This window comes from Cryptotermes secundus, unplaced genomic scaffold, assembly GCF_002891405.2.
Source record: "Cryptotermes secundus unplaced genomic scaffold, Csec_1.0 scaffold196, whole genome shotgun sequence".
Classification (NCBI taxonomy): Eukaryota; Metazoa; Arthropoda; class Insecta; order Blattodea; family Kalotermitidae; genus Cryptotermes; species Cryptotermes secundus.
Window position 1 is genome coordinate 1,040,276 of NW_019735556.1, and position 25,091 is coordinate 1,065,366.

At 41.3% G+C, this 25,091-nt stretch overlaps 1 protein-coding gene across 2 annotated transcripts in view; it reads left to right on the forward strand.

Moving 5' to 3' along the window:
* The window catches only part of LOC111869536 (tyrosine-protein kinase Btk29A), a 197,835-nt gene that overhangs the window by 47,052 nt on the left and 125,692 nt on the right, over window positions 1-25,091 (forward strand). For both annotated transcript variants that reach the window (XM_023861151.2, XM_023861150.2), the window contains exon 2: window positions 16,425-16,634. The gene's annotated coding sequence lies outside the window, so the exon portion shown is untranslated. The remainder of the gene's footprint in view (window positions 1-16,424; window positions 16,635-25,091) is intronic.

Below are 25,091 nucleotides of genomic sequence, written 5' to 3' on the forward strand. Positions count from 1 at the left end.
GTTTTTTAATTATAATAGGCGAGAACAAAGAAAAAAAATTGTCAGAACTTAAATTTATTTTTACTGTTAGGGTCCCCCACGCTTTCCCCGGGGTTAAAGCGGCCGGAACATGAAGCTGACCACACACCTCCGACTTCTTCCGAGGTAAAAAAATGTGGATCTGTATATCCACTTCCTCATATGTCTTCATGGCGTAGTGCTTAATTAGTTAAGCACAGGCAAAAGTTTACTGGCCTCTACAACTGTAATTCCGGCCCCTTTTTCAGCATTCCTGATTAAATTTCCATCTTACTTGACTCAGTATAGGCCTAACCTCTTGAGGTTAAGCAACGTCATTAAATAGTCCAAGAACGTATAAATCAACCAGCCTGGATTATAACAGTTCCGTTTAAATGACCGAAGTGCAGCAATCCATTTTTTTTAGATGAGTAGCACTGAACCCGTTGAAGAAGTTTCAGCAGAAAATTCTTAAAGTAAACGTCGTCGCAAGGTACCCAACTGCAATAATTTGAAAAGTTGCGTAGCAGCGGATGCGTTTATGCTGTGATACTAAACTTGGTAGAACAATATGCACTAGCGATGCTGCTGTCTAGAGGAAATGTTTTTGGCACAGTTACTTATAAAAGCAGACTTCCCCCCCCCCCAAAAAATACCTAACCTCTCTTTTTCTTCGGCTTTCAGGAGGGCCTTATATTGAACATTGTTTCACAATTTAACAACAGGCATACATTTGCTCCTGAGTGGGGGGGGGGGTCATAGTAACCCAGCGCGATGTGGCATCAGAAAGTTGATAAGCTTCTGGTTTGCTCTCCTCTCTCCTTTGCTCTTGCTTCTTGTGTGTTTCCTGCTAGTCACAGAATTGCAATTTGTTCCATTTTGTGTATACAAGGAAAGTTGCTATAGAAGAAAATCTTATTCCTCTTGAGTCCAGGTTCAGCATGGTCACGTAAGATCTTGCCTGTGGGGATGCCTCAGTCCTACCCAGTGAGGATTATTGCCCTCGGTTTGGAAGTCTGTGTTGTACAATGAATTTGCATCAACTTGACTCAAATAGAATTATGTTATTAAACTGTAGCTTCACAAGGAAATGCCTGCTCACCTTTCAGTTCCAGTTAAAGTTACTTTAACGAGTAACTTCAGTCTGTATATTTTCGTGATTTATGCAACTTTACATACGTAGTTGGCCTGGCCACTAAGAGATAGCAGTAGTAGTTTATTTTGTGCCAGAAACAGAAGCCATTGAGAGTAAACATGGCAAGATGCTTGTTCCTAACATGGAAAGGGTGAATACTTGTGTCTGCAGCTGTGGGTTTTTTTATCCCTTGTACCAACAGCTGTTAAACTGAATGCGGTTCTCGATAGTGGAAATGATTCATGTATTAAGAGGCGGTATTATTTGGGACGTGACGTCGTGTGGTGTGGTAGAAGTTTATCGAAGTTTTGAACGGATGTATTGTTTCCCCTTAAAGTCGAACCGGAGAGACTTGGCATGTTTAAGGGTTAAAAAGCAATGACAATAAAATATCTCATTTCAGCTTCGCTGTATGCATCCTGTTGTGTGTCGTAATTATCGGAAAAAGTTTGTCCGTCGACACAACAATACTTAATGAAATGAACCAAGGTAACTCTCAACAATTGGTTTATTTCAGTGGCTACTGAAGTTTCGGTTCTCAGTTAGTTCTACAAATACGCCTGTAGTTAATTGAATGCCTAATTTCCTGAGAAGTAGTGGGTCTGGAACGGGGTCCACCCGGCCTTGTGAGGATAATTGAGGAGTTATTTCAAGCAAATAGCGGCTCCGGTCTATAAAACCTAGAATAACGGCCGTGGGAATCCGTTGCGTAGACCACGCGACACCCTCTATCCGCAAAAGTTGGCACTAACTTCGCCGACAGACGGCGGTCGCTCGGCCGGTGTAGTTCGCTTGAGGACTACAGGCCACGGAGTTTGTTTTTAATTTTAACTTTACGGCATATACACGAGTGTACTGTACGAGTATGACTGTTATGTATTGCCCCAATATGGATCCATATTAGGCATTTAATTAACTACAGACATATTTGTAGAACTACCTGATGATGGTCCTGTGAGGACCGAAACATGCAGTAGCCACTGAGATAAATCAGTTGTTGCCAGTTGCCTTGGTTTATTTAATTAAATATTGTTGTTGTGTCCATGGCCAAACTTTTTAGGCTAATTATGATACACAACAGGATATATACAACGAAGCTGAAATGAGATGTTTTATTTCCGTTGTTTTTTAACCCTTGAAATGCCAAGTCTGAAAATTTCGTCTTTTACAGAAACTGTTCTATCTGACAGCACATGACATCTCTCGACACTTCACCATAAATACATTCAATAAACAGGTGGGGTGGGGGGTGAGGGGTTCTTCCTGTCTTCAACAATGTAGGGGCAAGCGGTAGAGCAGTTGCTTAAGGCGCTATGCTACAAGCCGAGAGGTTGCGGAGCAAAATATTTAGAAATATGTTTGTTCCCTGAATAATGCCCACAGATTTTTGTTTTTAGTTCGTGCTACCAAACCGGTCTAGGAACCCGAGATTAACGGCAGTGGGGATCTGTTGCTCTGACTACTTGACACCCTCTATCCGCAAAAGTTGGCACTAACTTCTCCGGCAAGCGGCGGTCGATCGGTATAGTTCGTTTGCGGACTACAGGCCACGGAGTTTTTTATGCTGCGAGAAGTTGAAGTCTTGTTAAATGAGAATTTGTTTTAAGCAGTCCGTTTTACACGCGTCTTCCCTGAATGACAACATATAAATAGACTGTATTAGAATTGAAGCTAACGGCTCATCTCCATCTGGTACCGAGGTCAAAAACAATGGAGCTATATCTCCACCCCCACGAAGTCTTCATGGCGTGGTGCTTAATTTAGTACAGGGACAACTTTACATTTTACCTCTCTCTCTTTCTCTCTTTGGACTTTAGCAGCTTTCTCAGTTTCTTAATCCTGTACACAGTCGGTCGGACTCCTTGAACGTAGGATGAACCCGTCGCTAGGCCGCTACCTACATACAGAACAACACAAATACAGACTAAACGCACACAGACATCCATGTCCCGAGTAGGATTCGAACACACGACCCCAGTTTTCGAGTGGGCGAAGGCGGTTCATGCCTTACACAGCGCGGGCACTGTGATCTGCATCTTTTAACCTGTACCGTATTTCCTTTGGCGCTACAGCCCCAATTTGAGCCTTGGCCTACCTCCATAAAACTCTCCGTTTCACTTCGGTTTACTTTATCTTAGACATTCGTTATGACTCCTTGGGCGTGTGATCAGCTCATCACAAGGCCTCTACCTGTAGACAAACAAAAACGCACATACATACACAAACATCCATGCCCTGAGTGGGATTCGAACCCACGATCCGGGCTTCCGGGCGAGCGAAGGCAGTGGATGACTTAGACCGCGTGGCCACTGTGATTGGCATCTTTCTACCTGTCATCATCATCAGTAATCTGTCAGACGACAGGTCCACAGTCTCTTCCAAAACAATTCCTCCACTTAATGCGATCTAGAGCTTTCTCCTTTAAATGACAATATCCTCTTCTGTCCCCAAGGTCATCCAGCATCTTCTTACGTCTTCTTGTCACTTCTATCCGCCCCTCTATCTTTCCTTCAATAACTTCTTTTAGAAGGCAGTTTATGCGTAAAACATGACCAATCCAATTAGCCTTCCGTTTTCTTATTTCGTGTAGGATATTCCTCTGCTCACTGACTCTAATTAACACTTCTTCATTTCTCACATAATCGGTCCAACTGATCTTCTCCATCCTTCTCCAACACCACATTTCGAAACTTTCCAGATGTTTCTGATCTACTGCCCTAAGTGTCCATGTTTCAGCCCCATACAGAGCTATGCTCCAAATGTAGCATTTCACTAGTTTCTTCCTCAAATTTAAGTCCAATTTGCTGGTAAAAAGATTCTTCTTCTTGCTAAATGCAGCTTTTGCCATGGCAATCCTGGATTTAATTTCACAAGTACACCTTCCATCATCTGTTAACAAGCTACCCAAATATTTAAAACATTTCACATTCTCCACTTGTTTTTGGTCTATCTTTATTGTGACTGGGGTTGGTTGTCTCGAAATTTTCATTACTTTTGTTTTCTCCACATTCATTTCCATGCCATAGCACCTTCCAATTTCAATTAGTCTATCAATCATGCCCTGTAGCACAGTTTCTTCCTTAGCCATTAACACAAGGTCATCTGCATATTTCACAGTTTGAATAATTTGCCCTCCTACTTTGAAGTCACCGAGCCCATCCAGAGCTTCCTTGGTAAGGCATTCGCTGTACAAGTTGAACAGAATTGGTGATAAACAGCATCCTTGTCGAACTCCTCTTCCAATCTGCACACTTCCTGTCTCCCCCGTGTCCAGTCGTACTCTAACTTTCTGATCCATGTACAATTTGCTAATCAATCTTCTTTCATGCCAATCGATACCTGTTTCTTTCAGGATCTGCATTAATTTGGTCCAGTTTACCCGTGTCAGATGCCTTTTCCAGTCTATGAAGCAAACACACAGTTCTTCATCTATCTCCAAAGTTCGTTCCGCTATAATTCTCATTATCCCAATTGCATCCCTGGTTCCTTTTCCTCTTCTAAATCCAAACTGATCTTCTCCAAGTACATCCTCTATTTTCCTTTCAATTCTTCTTTTAAGTATCTTTGCTATTATCTTTGCTGTATGTGCAATAAGACTTATTGTGCGATGGTCGCTGCATTTTGTAGCTTTTGTCTTTTTCTTTAAGGCAATCATTGTAACTTCTGTAAAGTCCTTGGGCCACTCTCCACTTTCATATATGGTGTTCATTAGTTTTGTCAGTGTTTTCAAACCACCTTCTCCCAGTAACTTGAGCACATCTCCAGGTACATCATCATCTCCTGTAGCCTTTCCCTTCCTCTTCTTCCTGTACCGTATTAAAATTTGCAATTTGAAAATGAAACATATGTGAACATGAAGCATATTTAACAAAATAAAGGAAATTTGTTTGTTTACGATTAAGTGCAATGTAACGGGAGTAGTTTGATTGGCCTTAAAGTAACATATTTATGTAAAAATGTTGTTCAATTGCATATGCAGTATAGCTGAATATACATTCTAAAGATATATGACTTTATACTTTTATAGTCTGGTCTTATGAGGAAGCTCTGTTTATCTGCTACAGAGAACTACTTCATGTCGTTTCTTTATATCCACACAGAGGATTTACTCTCCAGCATATACTCGTATACGAGATCCGCTGTCTCAGGGTTTAATCAAGATATAACTGCAAACGACTGTACGACTCTGTCTCTTGCAGGTGGAACGCCAACCCTCGAACTTCTCAATTTCGTAAAGAATTCATGTCAGGTCGCTGTTCAGAAAGTGTATACTCCACGTATTGACGCAGTAAGACCTGTGCAAGGTGTACAATATGTCAGAGTGTCAACACACTGCTTTATACGAGGAACCCGAAGAACACTGCGTTCAAATTTGTTGGGTGACGAATTAGCATAGCAAAAACATGCCAAGTATATAGGATTATGGGGTAAAATATATTCCAGTTTAATACGCATACTATCTAAAAAAAAATTATATTCGATTAGTGGGGGGTGGAGTCCAACTGGGTCCACTCGGAACGACGGCCACTGATTGGCCTATTGTAGTATACCCCGGGTGATTATGATGATGGAGAATTTGGTGGAATAAAGATTGGCAGGGGCAACCGAAGTACTCGGAGAAAACCCGCCCCAGCGCCACTTTGTCCACCAAAAATCCCACTTGACCAGACCCGGGATCAAACCCGGACCGCCGCGGTGGGAAGCCAGCGACTAACCGCTTGAGGTATGGTGCGGCCCACATACTATCTACGTTTTTATCAGGAAATATAATACGAGTAGTAAAGACGGTGCACTCGGATCTTCTGGCTGAGAAGTGTGACAATTGACGCGCTGTTTTGAACGCGGAGAACTGTCGGGGTCCATTAATGGCATGGATTTTTTTTATTAACTGAGCGAATATTAGCTCCTCAACAGATTGGCTCAATTAATGAGACTTGTGGCTTCTGTTCTGGAGGCACTTGGTTCGATTCTCAGCCATGACTTCGATTATTTTGAGTCTTTTAATGATTTTCCTCAGTACCTAAAATTAATCCATGACCGCTTCCTTCCATGTTGTTTCCAAGTCACTGGTCACCAATCATTCTATCATTTGACCGTACATAGCCTGATCTACTGACAGTGTCATGTAGTAAGCCACACTTAACGCAATGAAAATAGCGATTGTATACCTTTTCAGCCTGGTTCCCCTGTTTTGAAACATATAGGCTTACGAGATCACATTGCTGTTTGTGTATTATCCCCCCCCTTATATTTGTTGGCAGCGGGTTCCAGTGAATACGTTCCCGCGGCAGTGAATATGCCACAATAGATGAATCGTTGGACTAGTCGTTTGCTATGCGTTCCGTGTCGTGTCAAAGAAAAGTAGACGGTTCTTCCCAGAACTTCTTGTTTCTTTTGCTTGTTGTTTAACGACTGTGTTAGTAGTTCTGTGGTCTGGTGGTCAGAGTTCCTGGTTACAGATCCAGAGGTCCTGGTTCGATTCCCGGTGGTACCAGATTTTCTGAGAAGTAGTGGGTCTGGAACGGGGTCCACTCAGCCTCGTGAAGATAATTGAGTAGCTATTTGAAGGAAATAACGGCTCCCATCTAGAAAACCGAAATTAATCGCTGTGGGGACTCGTTGTGCTGACCACGCGGCATCCTCTATCCGCTAAACAAAAACACGCGGCGGTCGCTCAGTCGGTGTAGTTCGCTTGCGGACTAAACCCACGGAGATTTTTTTTTTGTTAGTTTGCAGCTGTTGGTTGAGAGAATTGGCAGGGTAAACTGAAGTACTCAGAGAAAACCTGTTCCAGTGTCATTATGTCCACCATGAATCTCATATGACCTGACCTCGGATCCATTCCGGGCCTCAGCGGTGGGAAGCGAATCTGTTCTGTGGAGTTATTTCTTACATGATACTTTGCTGAGTGACGACAAACGGGAAGTGAACCGGTGCAACCAGAACCGTCTTTGTTTCCGGAATGAAGAGATGTCACTGTTGTTTCATTGTGGTTGCCGGCACCCGATATCACCGTGATCTTCGCAGAATTTAAAACTTACTCTTTGTCAGTATTGCTTCAGTGGTATTTGAAAATGAGCCAGACCGATCCTCCTACAGGTAGCACGCGGTAGCGTAGTTTGCTTAGGCACTATGCTACAAGCCGGAAGGTCGCTGGTTCAAATCCCGATGAAGTCATTGGATTTTTTCAATTGACCTAATCCTTCCAGCCGCGCTATGGCCCTGGGTTCGACTCAGCCTCTAGCAGAAATGAGTACAAGGAATATTCTTGTGGGTAAAGGGCGGCCGGCGCTTGAGGCTGACAGTCTTACCGCCATCTATGAGCCTATTGTCTAGAAAATGTGGGAACCTCAACGTCTCACAACCCTATGGGCCTCCACGGCCTGTTACAGGGATAGCTTTACTTTACTTACCACCACCTACAACATTGCAGACGTCATTGTCAGTCTGAAAGACCAGCCACGTCGCCATCTTCCGTCCCCATTAAAATATCTATTAGTGAATCCTTCTATCAGTTTATTTCTAATGTTGTTATATAAGGATGCTTTCAGTGTACAGACTGTATAGTGTTGCTGGTAGAGTGATTAAAGACTATGGAATAGTTAGTGCAATGAGAACTGGCGTGAGAAACCGAAGTACTTTCAGGAACCCTACCGCATTCCCACTGTGACCACCACAGATCCCATCTGACTCGACCTAGGATCGAAGCCGGGCAGCCGGCTGCCAACCGCTTGGCCTGATGGTCTTTCAACATTGATTTTTCGTCGTAGACAATAATTCAGGATTCTTTTAAGGGTACGAGTTTTTCTAATCGTTCGGCTTGCTCCCGTGTGTTTACGTAGTCTGAAATTATACCTGTAAATAGGCAAAGAAAGGTAAAGTTGTCCCTGTGCTTAACTAATTAAGCACTACGCCATGAAGACGTGCGGGGGAATGGATGTATAGACCCACGCTTTCTTGACCTCGACACTACTTGGAGGTGAGTAGTCAGCTTCACGCCCTGGCTGCTTTACCCCCTGGTACTCATTATATAGGTTGGGTGTACTCCAGAGCCGGTCTGGACGAGATGGAGAACTGAAAATTCTTAACCCTACTGGGAGGGACTCGAACTACGACCCCTCGTTCGTCTAGCCCGTAGCCAGCTGCTATACCGACTGCGCTATCCCGCCTTTTGAATCTGTACCTGTATTATTCATTTGTAATTCCAGTTTTCATTTCGGATTGTAGCTACCCGTGTTGGTAGTTCTATCTGAAGCAACATGACTGGGTTTTAAACTGCGAAATAATTGTGTTCTAAGGCGCAAAATTGGCGTAATAAAGTGAGTTTCATAAACGTAAACAACATCTTGTAACCTTGAAAACAAAATGGACGTCAGGGATAAATATTTTCCTGGCTTAATAAGTACATTCTTTCTTAGAAAAGGTTTCTCAGTAAAACTCTGTGTACTGCTTTTACAAAATTAAATTGAAATGAACGCGTAATTACTTATATTTTAAAGGGAGCAACCTTTTCCAGTATTTGTTTACTTTATGGAATTGCTTGTTTATTTTATTCCCCCCCCCCCTTTCAAGTACGGTGAATGATACAAATTGCTTCCTTACGACATTATAGAAACTTAATATGTTTTCCATGCTCCTTGCCCTTCACGTAACATTTTGCATTCAAATTAATATTAATACTCCGTTTTAATTATTTTGTTTCCGAGGTGCCTTTGCAATATCAGAGAGACTTACTTCCATAACTTCTTAATTTGTAAAACATATTTTAGAACTTACAGGGGGTCTTAATATGTCAGTGGAGTATTTACAACTCATAGCTGAAAACAATATAACGGACAGAACTCATAAAACATATTTTCCTATTTCACTGACTTCCAGTGCTATATAGTGTTAATGATATATTTAGGCAATGTATTGTTATAATCCGGGACTAAAATGCAATTTAGACCATGGATTGGCTTCCTTTGTTTCATTTATTGAAGTATTCGGGGTGTTTGAATACAGAAGAGCAAATATACCTTCGAGCAGGTAAGACTAATATGTACCGCTGATCCATGTGTTGTCATTTATTGAGAAAGTTTCATGCTTGTGTCTCAGTTATCCCTTAATTCGGTTTTGGTCCTCACAGCTGAAGTAGCCAGAGGGCATAGCTTTACAGACTTAATCAAAATATTCCAAGCCACAATGCATAATACCTATCATAATTTAGAGACTTAAATATTAAATAGTTTTGCTGAAGACACACTCACTAGGAAGGCTCTAGAAAACATTCGTTCGTGACGAGTTTTAACATGTAATGTTCGCCAAGAAAGTATCGGCGATTGAATGCGAGAAATATTGGACCTGTTTGCATTACTAGTACAGATGTCTTTTGGTTCTTACCATGGTCGTTAAAATGTACGACAGTTTCTATACATGACGTCACATGTCATCTCTTCTGGCTGTTTCTGGTCATTATCTTCTGTATTTCCAGGGATGGAATATTAAAAGTGGTGTCACTTTCATAGCAGGAAAGAACAGATGTTTATTACTAGATGGACGGAGAAAGTATTCCATCTGACAGATATTTAATTTTCTGGAAATACTGAGTACAGTGGCAGTGTGTGATTCGACTAACTTCTGTTGAAGTACTGTCGTCTTTAGTAGCGGAGAGTTTATGTGAAAACGACTTTTTCGCTGTTTTGTATTGTTGTGAAACATTGTGTCTTACGTACTTTGAGGGAAGAACGTGAATATAAGTTTATGCAAACAGAGTGGTCAAGAACACATTTGGGCCCGAGAGACATGAAGTGGGCAGTTTCAGGTGTTATATAACGTTGAACTTTATGATGTATGCAGGTCAGCTGGTGCTCTTGGGGCAGTGAACTCCAGGAGGTTATGTTGGACTGTGACTTTCAACCTCAGTTAAAACTAGGAAACAAGAAAGCATTCAGAACCTCTTGGAAGAAACCGCTTTGAAAACTGAACAAGAGATAGGAGGGTAATATTAAATATAATCTTGTTACAAGTATTTTATGTGAGATTGGGAACTAGAAGCAATTTGCTCAAGATGGCCTTACTCCAGATATGTTGAGTCATGCGTTTCTATTACCAGAGTGATAATGCACCTACTAGTTATAGACAGTAATTATATTAAGCGTCCTTGTGTGAACCGAAAGTAGAACTCTTTATGCCTGTCTGTTACTTATTAGCGGGACTATAATTAAAAGTATTTTAATAACAATTGATATATGAAACTTCTCTCGTGATTTGTTGATACTAACAAAGCAGTCCACGATACAAATTTTCTCCCGAAAATGAGAACACGCCTTGTTTTGGCGATTTATGAATTATTAATAATCGATTTCTTCCGCCCTTTCTCCTTCCCTCCTCTCTTGCATATTCCTTTTCCACCTGACGGTAGTGCAGGGATTTCCCCGTACCCGACCAATGGCGCACTGCATTTTCCTTGACCGTGACAGGAATTGGCTATTATTAATATGTAGATTGTTATTACCTCTGAGTATTAGTATTACTGTCATTTTGGGAAGAAATTGTTGCTTTAATACCTTAACAATGGGTTCGTATTGTTCAAAGACGTATTATCTTAATTTATTTCTGGGTCCAGTATTGAATAACGCTTTTGTCGGCGTGAACAGACAAGTTAGTTCGAGCGCCATGTTATTGATTGCACGAAATTAGAAACGTATGCGGTTAGGGAGGTCTTCGATGATATAACATCCATACCAAGTTTCATGAAGATCGGTCAGTTGGGTCGTTGAAAAAGGAAAAAAGCCCATTGTATAACATATGGCTGCGCCTTTCCTTAAGAAAGGAAAGGGAAGGAATACTGATATTATAAATGAAAATGAACAGGGCACGTATAGAGCTTTGAAATATGGACTCAAGGACGAAGAGATCTGAGAATACAAAGAAAACGCGCGATTGATCAGTGAAAACGGAACAGGGCGATAGTGTGTATCCATGAAATGTAAAGGAGATTATTGCAAAACATCTCTTCTTCTTTATCTGATATGCAACGAACAGTAAGAGCAAAGACATCTAACACCTCTGTAGGGGAATAAATGAATTTAAAGTGATTTACTAACCTAAAAACTAACTTAGTAAAGGATGAGAATTGTGATCTGCTTTGCAGATTCCCACAACATTATGGACAGGGGGAAGAATGACTTCTCTCAGGTATTGAATGTATTCGTAGTTAGGCTGATTAAAAAGTGTTTGAATGAAACGTATAGTGAAGTCCGTGCAGGTAAATATTTGTCTGATACGTTTACTATTCAGAATTGTCTAAAACAAGGAGATGTGTTATAGTCACTGCTTTTCAACTTTGCTTTAGAATATGCCATTAGGAAGGCCCAGGATAACCAGGTGGGACTGAAATTAAATGGGGCACATCAGCTACTGGTCTGTGCTGATGAGATGAATCTACTGGGAGATAACATGGATACCATAAAGAAAAGCACACCAACTTTAATTGACGCTAGAAAGGACGTTTGTGTAGAAGTAAACACAGAGGAAACTAAGTACATGTTGCTCTCTCGTCAACAAAATGCAGGGCAAAATCAAGACGTAAACATAGCTGATAGTTGCTTTGAAAATGTGGCACACTTCAGATATTTGGGAACGACGATAAAAAATCAATACCTGATTCAGGAAAAAATTAAAAGGAGATTGAACTCGGGTAATGCTTGCTACCATTCAGTCCAGAACCTTTTGTCTTCTCGTCTGCTGTCAAAAAATATAAAAATTAGAATATACAAAACTATAATTTTGCCCGTGGTTCTGTATGGGTGTGAAACTTGGTCTCTCACATTAAGGGAGGAACATAGACTGAAGGTGTTTGAGAACAGGGTGTTGAGGAGAATATTTGAATCGAAGAGAGATGAAGTGACAGGAGGTTGGGGAAACTGCATAATGAGGAGCTTCATAACTTGTACTTTTCGCCAATTATAATTAAAAGTGACGGAGGATGAGATGGACAGGGTATGTAGCACGCACGGGGAGAAGGGGAATGTATGTAGGATTTTGGCGGGAAAGTCAGAAGGAAAGATACCACTGGGAAGGCATAGACGTATATGGGAGGATATTATTAAGATGTGTCTTAAAGAAACAGGATGGGGTAGTGTGGACTGGAGTGATCTGACTCAAGATAGGGACCAGTGCAGGGCTCTTGTGAAAACAGTAATGAACCTTCGGGTTCCATAAATTTTGGGGAAATTCTTGAGTGGCTGAGCGAGTGGCAGCTTCTCAAGAAGGACTCGGCACCATGGAGTTGGGTGGTTAGTTCTCTGAGACACGGTATAATCGATTTGAGAGCGCAAGAAATAAGACGGTCAGTTTGGAACATCTCTCCTGTACCCCTGTTTTTCCCCCACTCGTATTCCCTCCTTGTCCTAATTGCGTCATGGATAAGACGCCCTGAAAGAATCTATAATGGAGAGGCTTCATTTTTCGCGTTTCTAACCTCGTTATAAACTACATGAAGCTACTTCTGACAGCAGAGTTACAATTACAAGTCTACTCCCCCAGTCTTTTAATGAGCTTCAATCTACAGAGTACTGAGAAACTTACTGCAGACATTTTTAAAGCCACTCACATCACGAAACGTGAGGCAGTTTGATAAGCCAATTATTTGTTTGTGAAATTAATTTTACGTGGATGCTATTTTACTCGCTTTCTTGTGGCGTTATTTACATGATGACGATGTGCCAACTTGTCTTTCAGCGCGTATTGTCCTTTATTTATTTAAATGCTAATTTTTTATGGAAGTCGTGTTGAAGTACAGTCATAGAATATAAATTTGGGTGTTATGAGACATAATTTGCACAGTAAGATTTTCTAGTATGTAGTGCTGTGTAGTTCGACAGAAATCCACCTTCTTATCAGAGGAACATATTGCCCCCATCTTAAGGTTCGAAGGGTGAGACAGAGGCGACGTGTTCCTCAGAAACGTCGGTAGACTTCTACCGAACTGAAGGCGTTGCAACTCAGAAGTTCGTTCTCTTCATAGTCACCGCAGTGAAAACCTCAAATCTAACACAGTTAGAACTTGATTTTACCATGTCTAGACTTCAAGAACTGTTGTTTACATTTTCCTATTTATATAGTTAAATATCGGCCTAGAAAACCGAGATTAACAGCCCTGGGGATCCGTTGCGCAGACCACGTGACACCCTCTATCCGCAAAAGTTGACGCTAACTTCGTCGACAGGCGGCGGTCGCTCGGGCGGTATAGTTCGCAGTTCGCCGCTTGCGGACTACATGCCACGAGTTCTTTTTTTTTTTTAATTTAATTTAACGTACTAAAGTAGAACGTGTTGAGAATGTTTGTACCTAAGGAGGAGGAAGTAAGAGGATAATAGAGAAAGATACATAATGAGGAATTTCTTAATTTGTACTTTTACCAGACGTTTTTAGAATTATAAAGTAAGGAGGATGAGTTGGGCGGGGAATACCACATGCATGGGAGACTAGAGAAATTTTGGTATGAGAACCTCACGGAAAGAAACCTTAGACGACCTATGTGTAGCTGGGATATTAATATTATACCGATTCTTAAGCAAACAGGATTGAAGGGAGTGAACTGGATTCATCTGGCTCTGGATATGGACCAGTGGTGAACTCTTGTGAACAGGGCGATGAACCTTCAAATTCCATAAAATATTGGAAACATTTTAACAAGCTAAGCAGATATTACAGTTAATTTAAATTCCCTTCCTTAAGTTGAACCCAATAGTTCATACTGTGTTCACTGGAGTTCTCAACTGCACACCATCTTGAGCAGGACGAATCCAGCCTACAGCTATGGACCTATGTATATCGTATTTATAGGAGTCGGGGTCTTGGTATAGTGACAGGCTATGGGCTGGACAACCCAGAAATCGAGGTTTGGTTCCCAGCAGGGGCAGGACTTTTCTCTCCCCTACAGTGTCGAGACCGGCTTTGGGGCTCACCCAGCCTCCTATTCAGTGAGTCCTGGGGCTACATCCCTCGGGTTAAAGCAGTCAGGGGTTGAAGCTGGCCACTCACTTCCCTTTAGTGCCGAGGTTAAGAATGGTGGAGCTATACCACTACTCACCCATTTGTCTTCATCGTGCTCAAATAATTAAGCACAGGGACAACTTTACGTGTTTACTTCACACCATATTCTAAATGAGTGACCTGTGGCGGTATAAACAAAGCATTTAGTGTGGTTGAAATTCCACAACAAGACCAAGATTAGTTTAATTTTAGCTGTGGTAGACACAGATTGTGGAATATTTAATGTTAATTCGTTATGTGAGTTGCCAGTTGTTTTTTTTAGAACAATATCAGATTTTGATTTTTTATTTGTGTCTTTAAATATTTACTGAACTGAACAAGAGTGGAAATTCATACATTAGTGTTTTGCCCAACTCAGTAGCCTTGATGTCAGTAAGAGTTACTCTGGATACAAGTCTACAATCGATAATATATTTCAGGAGGTTTAAGTTGAACAGGGAATGTATAATGCATGGGATAGAGAATCTTTATGGTATGCATGTATGCATCCTGTTGTGTATTATTTCCAAATATATATAATTTGGGATAGTTTGTTGTGCGACTGTCCCAAATTATATCTATTCATGGGATAAAGAATATACTCTTAACATATTTTGATTAAAATATACCTTGGTAAACGTCAGCTTGAAATTGAAACGTAACCAGGATATGATACCAAATTGGAATGACGTAGGTAGCGAGAATACGAAGCGGGTGGATCTGATTCAGATTAGGTTCTGATGAAGTGCATGTGTGATACTGATGATGATCCTTTGGATTTCATGATAACAGGAAATTACATGACGTATTGAATTATGAAACATTATATTTGAGCATCATGATGCACTGTTTCGATCAACACGCACAAACTATCACACAACTTTGTGTACAATTATTATTATTAATTACACACAGTGTCTGGGAGGCATAACTCAGTTGGTACAGTGAATAAGCTACAAACTGGACAACCAAGGAATTGGGGTTTGATTCCCAGCAGGAGTAAGGTTTTCTTTTCTCCATAACGTCCAGACAGGCTCTGGGTCCCATGTAACCTCCGATACAAATGGGTACCAGGTGCTGATTCATCAGGAATAAAACATCACGGGTATGAAACTGATCACTCATGTCCATCTAGTATTAAGGTTAAGGATTGTGGAGCTATTCTTCTTCTCCCCCATACATCTTAATGGCTTGGTATTTAACTGCTTAAGAACAGGGACAGTTTTTATTTTATGTACAATGAATCATCATTAATAGTGGTTCACTGTATTTTCTTGTTTTTCTGCCCATGTATTGTTTTATATTCTTTCTGAGTACTTTTTTGTAATGTTTTTTAGATATTGAATATCTTAGGTAGTCTTTTTCATTTAGGTCTACATAATTTTAAGAATTTCTGTTTTTATTGCAAGAGCCCCGAGCCAGTTCTCCTGTTAATCACGTAATCATAAGAATTCTGTCTTCTGTGATATAATGCTTTGTAGTCTGTTGAAAGTTGAATGACGTTTCTGAGAAACATGAGTGCTCCAGCTTCAGCATCAAAGAATAATTCATGCAAGTAACGAGCTTCAATGCTTCTCTGTTATTTGAGCTTGATGATGGAGGTGGCATGTTCTCCTAAACGTCGGTTGACTTTCAACGGACTGCACAACATTATATCCCAGAAAATATGACACTTCATAATCACTGCTGTGAGAACCTCAAATCTACGCGTGTTGTTGTCCATTGCACATTAGTTTGACTTTGTCAATAATAATTGTTTATGTTTGTAAGATCTTTATTCTTGATGAAATGCTTGTTAATTATTGGGTTTGTGTTGTATATTCTGTTCTTATAGTTTATTGAGTATATTGTTGTTGGTATTTCTTTTTCATTTCTGCATAAAGTTTTAGGTTATATTGAGTTCAGTATTGTCCAATAGGTGTCTCGTTGAGTAGTGATAGCATAGTGTATGCAATTTGAAATAAATTTAATACAAGGTTATATGTGATCCTACCTATAAATACAGATGAATTGTATTTTTTAGTGTATGTAATGACCCCTCATAACTACGATAGGTTATGTAACATCGAAGGATGATTCTGAATGAAGTGGGAACGTTGCGGAAGGGAGCTATTGTGACCTCTTTGAACTTACTATTAGAAAACAACAAAGAAATTCTTAATATCTACAATAAATAAACTTCAAGAGCACACATGAATGCAAATTTACAAGGTACATGTTTTCTATTATGTTTATGGTCTGTATGTTGATATTCCTTTTTTTCTCCTTCTAGTTTGCTCTGAGAACTCTTGTTTGAGTGAGAGATACCACGTGGGCTTGTGGAGTGGAAAGCGTTGGACTTGCTGTCGGCTCTCAAACCGTTCTGCAGACGGCTGTGACTCTTGTACCTCTTGGTCCAGAACATCAACAACACTTGGTCTCAACAAAATCGAGTCTGTTGAGTCCATCAACAACAACCCAGCCGCCCTTAGCAGACTTGCAGGTAAGATGTTTGCTTGAATCCCAGAACAGTAGTCTGTAACAATGTGGTGAATGCTCTGATTTGGCCAGACCACTAAAATAGAAGAATATGAAAAGTGAAGAAAGCAGTCTTCTGAATATGAAAAGTGGTTTCACCATTTAGCACAGTCTCTAATGCATCGCTTCTAATCAGCTGTATACAGTGTGTAGGGTTAACTTACATGCTGTAGTATTCCTAGATTTGTGCTTTGTATACGTGGTGTGCCTGGCCAGAGAAGGGGATGGACCAACAACTCAGCTGTAGGTCCAAAGCTGTGCTTTCATATGTGTGTTGCAGTGAAAAAGAAATAGATTTAATACAGTCATTATTACTACTAGGAAATACAGTTGTGNGTTTCACCATTTAGCACAGTCTCTAATAGATTTAATACAGTCATTATTACTACTAGGAAATACAGTTGTGTTGGCACATGATCTGACTTTTAGACCAGGATTCACCACTTATTGTCACCAGAATCTGAACAAAGTGCGTGTCCAGTCACATGTTGGCGTTGTGATCACTCCCATGCTGGTTCGTGTCCATATTGTGCATATCGTTCTTCCGATTTGTTTCATTCATGTTACATTTGAGGTTCTCACAGCATTGACTGAGAGTTACTGTCTTCTGGGATGTGATACCGTGCTGTCTGGTAGATCTTAACTGATGCTTCAGAAAAATGTGCTGCCGTCATCATCATGGTTGAAAAGTGACACTGAAGATGGAGGCATATCGTTTGTCCAAAATATCGATAAGTATCGACCATACCACATTTTTTTATTGCTAGTGGGGTGGGACTAAGTCCCTTGTGCTGCGGCCACTTCTGGCCTATTGTACCAGCCCCAGATGATAGGTGAGGGTGATTGTGGAGAAATTAGTGGAATGAAGATTGGCAGGGGAAACCAAAGTACTTGGAGAAAACCTGCCCCAGCGCCACTTTGTCCACCACAAATCCCACTTGACCAGACCCAAGATCGAACCCGGGTCACCGCGGTGGGAAGCCAGTGACTAACCGCTTGAGCTATGGTGCAGCCGACCATGCCACATGCTGTCACAACGCAAAAGACAGTATAATCTTTAATGTTTGATTGACGTAATTGATTTTCACGCTATTTGGCAACACCTACATGCTGTTTAATTCCCTCTCGCCAGTAATACCAATGTGGCAACCATTCAGACTTCTGAAGTAGAAGTAACACTAGACCCTAAAATCGAGCAAAGAAAATATGCTGATCTGTGGTTCTGAAGAATATTCAGACCTAACAGAGAAGAAATAACAGTGGGATGGAGAAAAATGCATAATAAAGAGCTTCATAATATGTACTTTTGGCCAAATGTTATTATCGTGATCAGATCAAGAAAGATGAGATGGGCAGGAAACGTAGCACATATGGGAGAGGTGAAAAGTATAGACATATAGTTCTAAAATGCGAGTGGGAGAAATCATTTGGAAGACCTAGTCCCAGATAGGAGATATTAGCGAGAGAAGATGTAACCTAAGTTCATGTTTTCAAGACAGGGTCCAGTGGGAGGCTGCTATGAGCAGGGCAACGAACCTTTGGGTTCCTTAAAAGGCAGGTAATATCTTGACTAGATGAACGACAATTAGCTTCTCAGTAAGCGCTGTGCTCCATGGAGTTAGTATGATCAGAAGTTGAACCAGCGAAATGACTGTAAGGTATCTGAGATTTTGTGTGTCTCATGGCCGTGTAATGAAGAGTACTGATTTCTGGGATGTGATATATGTTTATGTTAGTTTTGGAGGAACGTTCTTTTTCCATCTTAAGGGTGGAAGGGTAAAACGCTTCTACCCTGAAGATGGAGGTAGGAACGTACTCTTCTACCCTGAAGACAAAGGCGTTATATTCCCCTAGGACATTAGTAAACATCTACGAAATTTCTTGGTGTCACATCTGAGAAACCATTAATCTTCAGTGAAGTAGGAACTTCGGTGCCTTCTTTATGTACATGGAAGCATGTTTAGGGATATAGATGTTGTTGGCCCTTTCAGGAGGCTCTTATTGTTTGCAGCTAGGCTTTTATGGATGCTGGCATTAAGAGCTTTATTGATCCTTTTTGAAGGAAGTTTATCAGTTAATTGCAAAAGTTACTTGCAGTGGTATTAAGGTGTGAGTCAAAGATTTATTAGCCATCTTAGGTATGAAATAAGACATATTTTTATCCCTCATTGGTCTTTATATTAATTTATTGCAGAAAGAAATTTGTTGTTGCTAATTAACCTAAAGTAGACATGCTGTTAACCCTATTGCTGTGATATTCTACCTAAGTTGAACAAGCATCCAATATCATGTAATGTGACATTCAACTTGAGTTCACATCAAACAGTAATCATCTTCTTTCGCTGTCATTTGCCATCATTCGGTGGGCTATGAAATTGAATTTGTTTTTCATTCTTTAATATGTTTACCTTAAAATTGAATTGTTTCAAGAAAAGGAGAAAATTAATATTCCATTCTTGCTGCTATCGACAGTATAGATGTTAAGATTCACTAAGACATGCGATATATCTGATACTGTCACGTATATTAGTGACTTTAGACAGATTTGGATTGGTGAATAGATTTATTGAACACTCACAGGTCATAACTACAAATAACTGTAACAGTGTTCCTGATTTCCACACTACAAATCACTCTAGTCTAAGTCTTCTCAGTCTGCTTTCACTAGTCGTTGCTGGGTTGCTCTCAACAATGGCTATTCCTCTGCAGGGTCTTCACTAGGCGTTATTTATTTATTTATTTAGTTATTTATTTATTTATTTAGAGAGGGTGGGTTTCCCCATGCACCGCGACCAGTTTGATCTATTGTGCTTCCCTCTATGATATTCTACCAGTCTCTTTACCCTACCGATAAATGGTGCGTACCATCAGTCCCGCCGAGCAAGCGAGTTCGGCCACTTGCTTAGCGGTGTCTATAATGCTTCCCCCATCTATCAGAGGCCTTAGAGGCTATTATTGGGCGGGAAACGTCCTGGAATTTGGCTCAGNGGCGTTTCTAAGTAACGAAATTTTCTGAGAAGTAGTGGGTCTGGAACGGGGTCCACTCAGCCTCGTGAGGATAACTGAGGAGCTATTTCAAGGAAATAGGGTTTCCGGTCTAGAAAACCGAGATTAACGGCCGTGGGGATTCGTTGCGCTTACCACGCGACACCCCCTATCCGCAAAAATTGATCGGCCCAGAGATTTTAAGTTGCCTTCACCTCGAACACTAGTCAACAATTTTTTTGGAAGAAGGGGTTACGACGCTGTCGGTAGCTAAACTATTGTTGATGTACAGTATATACTCGTAGGTAGGCAACGGCTCGGTAAATACGTTTCCTAGTTAAGACAGGCAGCTATAGAACTTCGGTTGCTAGGGTTTTGATATATACAGTGTAACTTTGACTGAAAGCCAATATCCACGGCAGCGAACCTCTTAAAGCACAGTAACGGCTAAGAAGGTTGAAAGAGGTAACTTGTACACGGTTCGCCGAAACATTATGACAGGAGTAGTTACTATAGGATTCTGACGATGGTGTATAACACGCAGAGATATTGGGTTTTCGGACTTTATCCATCGTCCTGGTTTTAAGATAACTAAGAAAAACACGACGTTTCGGAAGCTGGATCTGTTTCCGTCCTCAGGTGAGGGAAAACACCTATTCTGTTGGGTCCCTTAGAAAGAGCTAGCCTCAATCACTGGACCAGTTCGGTATCTCACGATTGGAATTCTGCTGTAGTTAGTGAGCCAGCACACTATTCTGACCTACAGTATGCATTTTGCATAAGGATTTTGAAAACTTGTGTTGTAGAATCTCTAGAACGAGGACGACTCCATAATTCTTCGTGTAACTTCCTACTGTAGGTCAGGATAGTGTGCTGGCTCACACGGAGCTGTTTCTTCTTATGTTCCTGTCTTCCGAAAAGCGATTGGCACCAATTAGTTTATGTTCCGAGCTCCTCGTTTCCTTGCTCCTGATATGAAATCCCTTTTTCTTATTCAGTGGACCAAAATATTCTGCTCGGCCCACCACTCAACACTTCCACCGCCAAACTACTTATAAGGAGCAATTTCTCTTAATTAAATTTACAGGAGATCGTAGTTAGCGTCTGGTTTCTTGCGCTGTTACGGTCGTGACTTAATTAAGGCTATTCCAACTTGAAGTAATTGAAACTAATAACGAAAAGTGAAAATGCATACGCTGCTGCTGAGAGTACGAAACTTGCAAACTGGTAGTGATTTTTAGCTCTGGGTTTCTCGATAAAACTTGTGATATTTGAAGTCTGTTTTGGCACCAGCTGTATATAATTATACAATGACAGAAGAAAAATTGTTAAAATATGTTTCTTAAATTTTTATTTCTGCTACTATACAAGATGTTCCAGGAGGCAAGGTCAACATTTTTGGGGGTCATAGTATCGGCCATTTGACTTTCTTGACACTGCAAGGGAATCGAACGATGGCCGTCCAGCCCGAAGTTCATCTCTGTACCGACCGAGCTCTCTCGTGTCCCCATTACAATTGCAATGTTTAATAAAAATATCCCGTATGATGTTGAGTAGTTATCCGAAATATGAAATGAACTTCGGATTGCGTTAGGGTGCGTTCTGAATCTTCACATTGTGAAGACACATAAATGTGTTCTGAGAATCGACACCAAGGTTTCTGTAAAGAGACTGACAGTGTGGGCTCTTGTATTGAATTAGCAACATGTCGGTATACATTTGAACCATGCGGTAGCGTAGTTGGTTGAGGCACTATGCTACAAGCCAGAAGGTCGTGGGTTCGGTTCCCGATAAGTTCATTGGATTTTTCAATTCAGTTAATCCTTCCAGCCGCACTATGACGTTGAGATTGACTCAGCCTCTAACAGAAATGAATATCTTCCTGGGGGGTAAAGGGCAGCCGGCGATTAAGATTGATAACCTTACCGCCATCTGTGAGCCGATTGTCTAGAGAAAAATTGGGAACCTCGACGTCTCACAACCATATGGGCCTTCACGGCCTTTTACCTTAGCATTTTGTGTTCTCACAACGGTGGATATAAATGGGATATAGCGCGTTTAATCTCTTGGGAGTTAATTGATGTTCTGGAGGAACATGTCGCCCCCCTCTTCAAGGTTGAAGAGTAACCAAGCAAGAAACAAACAAAGATTTGTTTGCTGCTTGTTTGATGCTCGTTTCTTGCTTGGCTTACTCCTCAACCATGTAGATGGAGGAAACATATTCCTTTGAAACGTCGGTGGTCTTTGAACTGACTATACGGCGTTATAGAACTCTTTATCGTCACTTTCTTGAATTGACCTTCTGACATTCCTACTAAGCTGTAAAAACGTCGCGCCAAAGCTCAAGCGGTTAGTCGCTGGCTTCCCATCGCGGCGGCCCGGGTTCGATCCCGGGTCTGGTCAAATGAGATTTGTGGTGGACAAAGTGGCGCTTGGGCAGGTTTTTGCCGAGTACTTCGGTTTCCCCTGCCAATCTTCATTTCACCAATTGCTCCACAATCACCCTCACCTATCATCTGGGGCCGGTACAATAGGCCAGAAGTGGCCGCAGTACAAGGGACTTAGTCCCACCCCACTAGCAAAAAAGAAGCTGTGAAAATAACGGAAGATCCTCCTCACAAAATATTGTTCATTCCATATTTACACCCGGAGTCGGATATTTTGCCGGAACATTTTGTTTCTAGACACGATTCCCATCCATCAGAGTGAAAGATTCAGCAACATGCTAAATGCCGTTTTATATCCAGAGTTAGTGGGTATGTTGTTCTGAATGTGTGCTCCATGGCGAATCGTACTGCTGATTTATAGAACACCATAAAATACGAGTTTCTCTTATAAAGAAAAGGGAACGTTCTTTTCTAAGAAAGACAGTTTTGTGGAATATATCTGTCTCGAGGTGGCTGACCTACTAGCTAGACCATATAACGACGTAAGGTAGTTGAATGAACCTCTCCATAATTCCAACCGCATGTTGAAACTGTGTCTATATTTTTTTGTACGTTTGTCACGTAACAAAAATCTATGACGGTGTGACGAGACCTGTTCCATACAGAGGCACCCCCCACCCTGAATACGGACGCTTCTCCTTCAGTCCATGAACCAAACCGAAAATAGAGCAGCCGTGAACCCAGTTTTACTTGAGTAGAATAAATAATATCTTTAAAAAGCGTTTTCGGATTTCTGCACAGGTGCTGGTTGACCAAAAAATACTAATACAATTCGGAGCGATTTGAACTTACTGCGTCAGTATGAAACGAGAGATTTCCAAACGGGATACTAATAGATAGGAACATCAGGTTCATCAAATGGATCACCGTTCACGACTTTAGGGCATAACTGCAGGAGATGATTTCCTAGGTCTTTGTGATCAAAAAAGTTCATACAAACATGTGTCCGATTTTGGACGGTTACGGAGTTATGGCCGTTTATTCATTCCCGTACACACCCTCGTGTGAACGGCGTCTTGTCATCTGGCGGGTTGCTATTTTTAGCCAGCTACAGACAGAGCGTTCGCGTTATCTCGACACTTCAGAGGTACCTAAGGCGTGGTGGGTTGGTATATCCGGCGCGGTTCACAACCGAGCGGCAGCCTGTGTTGCGGCCGGCGGTGGCATTTCCGAAAATCAGCTTTAAGCACCAATAAATTCAAATTAAAGGTAATTTCACGAAGTTAACTTCACATTCATACTTTAAACGTATCATGTATTATGCTGGTTTATTATTTTGTTCGTTTATTGTCAATAATCGTTACCTTCTCTTTTGAGTTTAAAACGGTCATAACTCCGTAACCGTCCAAAATCGGACACATGTTTATATGAACTTTTTTGATCACAAAGACCTAGGAAATCACCTCCTGCAGTTATGCCCTAAAGTTGTGAAACACCCTGTATGTAGATATGTGAAGGCCCATGGGGTTGTGAGACGTCCAGGCTCGCACATTTGGTCCAGAGAGTTGGCTCACCGATGGCGGTGACGTCAGCTTTACGCACCGGCCGCCCTTAACCCCCCCAGGAATATTCCTGGTACGCATTTCTGTTAGAGGCTGAGTCGACCCCAGGGCCATAGTGCTGCTGAAAGGATTAGGTAAATTGAAAAAAAATAATCTCATCTGGACTCGATCCCTCAACCTTCCAGCTTGTAGCATGGTGCCTCAAACAACTGCACTACCGCGTGCTTCAGATATATGTAGATACGAAATATAAATATCAGTAATGTCGGCAACTTTCTTATACGAGTAGAAGCCTTTTCATTTTCGCTGTTGTGTGTACGTACTATCAACGTATAAGGTTGAATATTGGAATACAAACCATTGGGATTCATGGATCCTAGCAGTCCGAAACGGTCTAGGATCAGGCAGTTAAACCTTATATCAGAAACAAATTAACACCAGGACCAGAGAGGTATGGAAAATGGCAAAGAACTTCGTCTTCTTCTTCTTCGGGCGCTACAGTCTATGGTGAACCTTGGCCTTTTTACGATTTCTCGCCATCGGTCCCTATCTGCTTCAATTTCAAACGCAAGTCGTTGATTTCGCTAGATCGTCTTTGGGTGTGTCCGACCGGCTGCAATCGTTAAAAGCTTCTCAGCAAGTAAGGATTTTTATGAGGTGTGGTTGTGAACCCCACGCACAACCACTTTCTTGGAAGACAAGAGTATCCCTTTTTGTCTGGATCATCATCTTTGACGTGTCCGGAATGGGAGATCCTACCAGTAGCTGCGCTACTGCCCGCATATCTCTCACGATCATGTGACCACGCATGCCCCACCACTACGTCAAAGTGTTGCGGAGGGGAATCCCAAGAACATAAATATGTGAAATCTTCCCGCCTTGGTTAAAATGACTATGACCAGCTAACTAAGGAAGTAACTAACTCACTCACTATGGTGTAGAGACCTTCTTCAGAAATTACTACTCAACTACTCCCCGCTTTTTATAGAATCCCAAGGTGCATTATCGCGTTCATAGTACGTGTACTGAGAGAAGCCCGCACTGTAATTACCTTAGAACTGGCTTTACATGCATAAAATCTGCTTATAAATCATATGAATGGAGTTTGTTGCTCTGATGAAATGTTATTTCACAGGGAGAATCACTCCATCAGAAACTTTCCTATATGAAGAAAGCAGTATTCTGGGATTTGGCACCGTGTATAAGTGGTGTTAACCGACGTTTCGGAGGAACGTATCGCCTCCATCTTCAGGGTAGAAGAAAAAGTATAAGAAAAAAGCAGACTGCTTTTACCGTTCTCACGGTCTTGTCGCTTGCAGATTTCTTATACTTTTTCTTCTACCCTGAAGATGGAGGCGATACGTTCCTCCGAAACGTCGGTTAACACCACTTATACACGGTGCCAAATCCCAGAAGACTGCTTTCTTCATAGTCACCGCCGTGAAAGCCTCAAATCTTACAACTTTCCTATATGTTTAGTTTATTCTG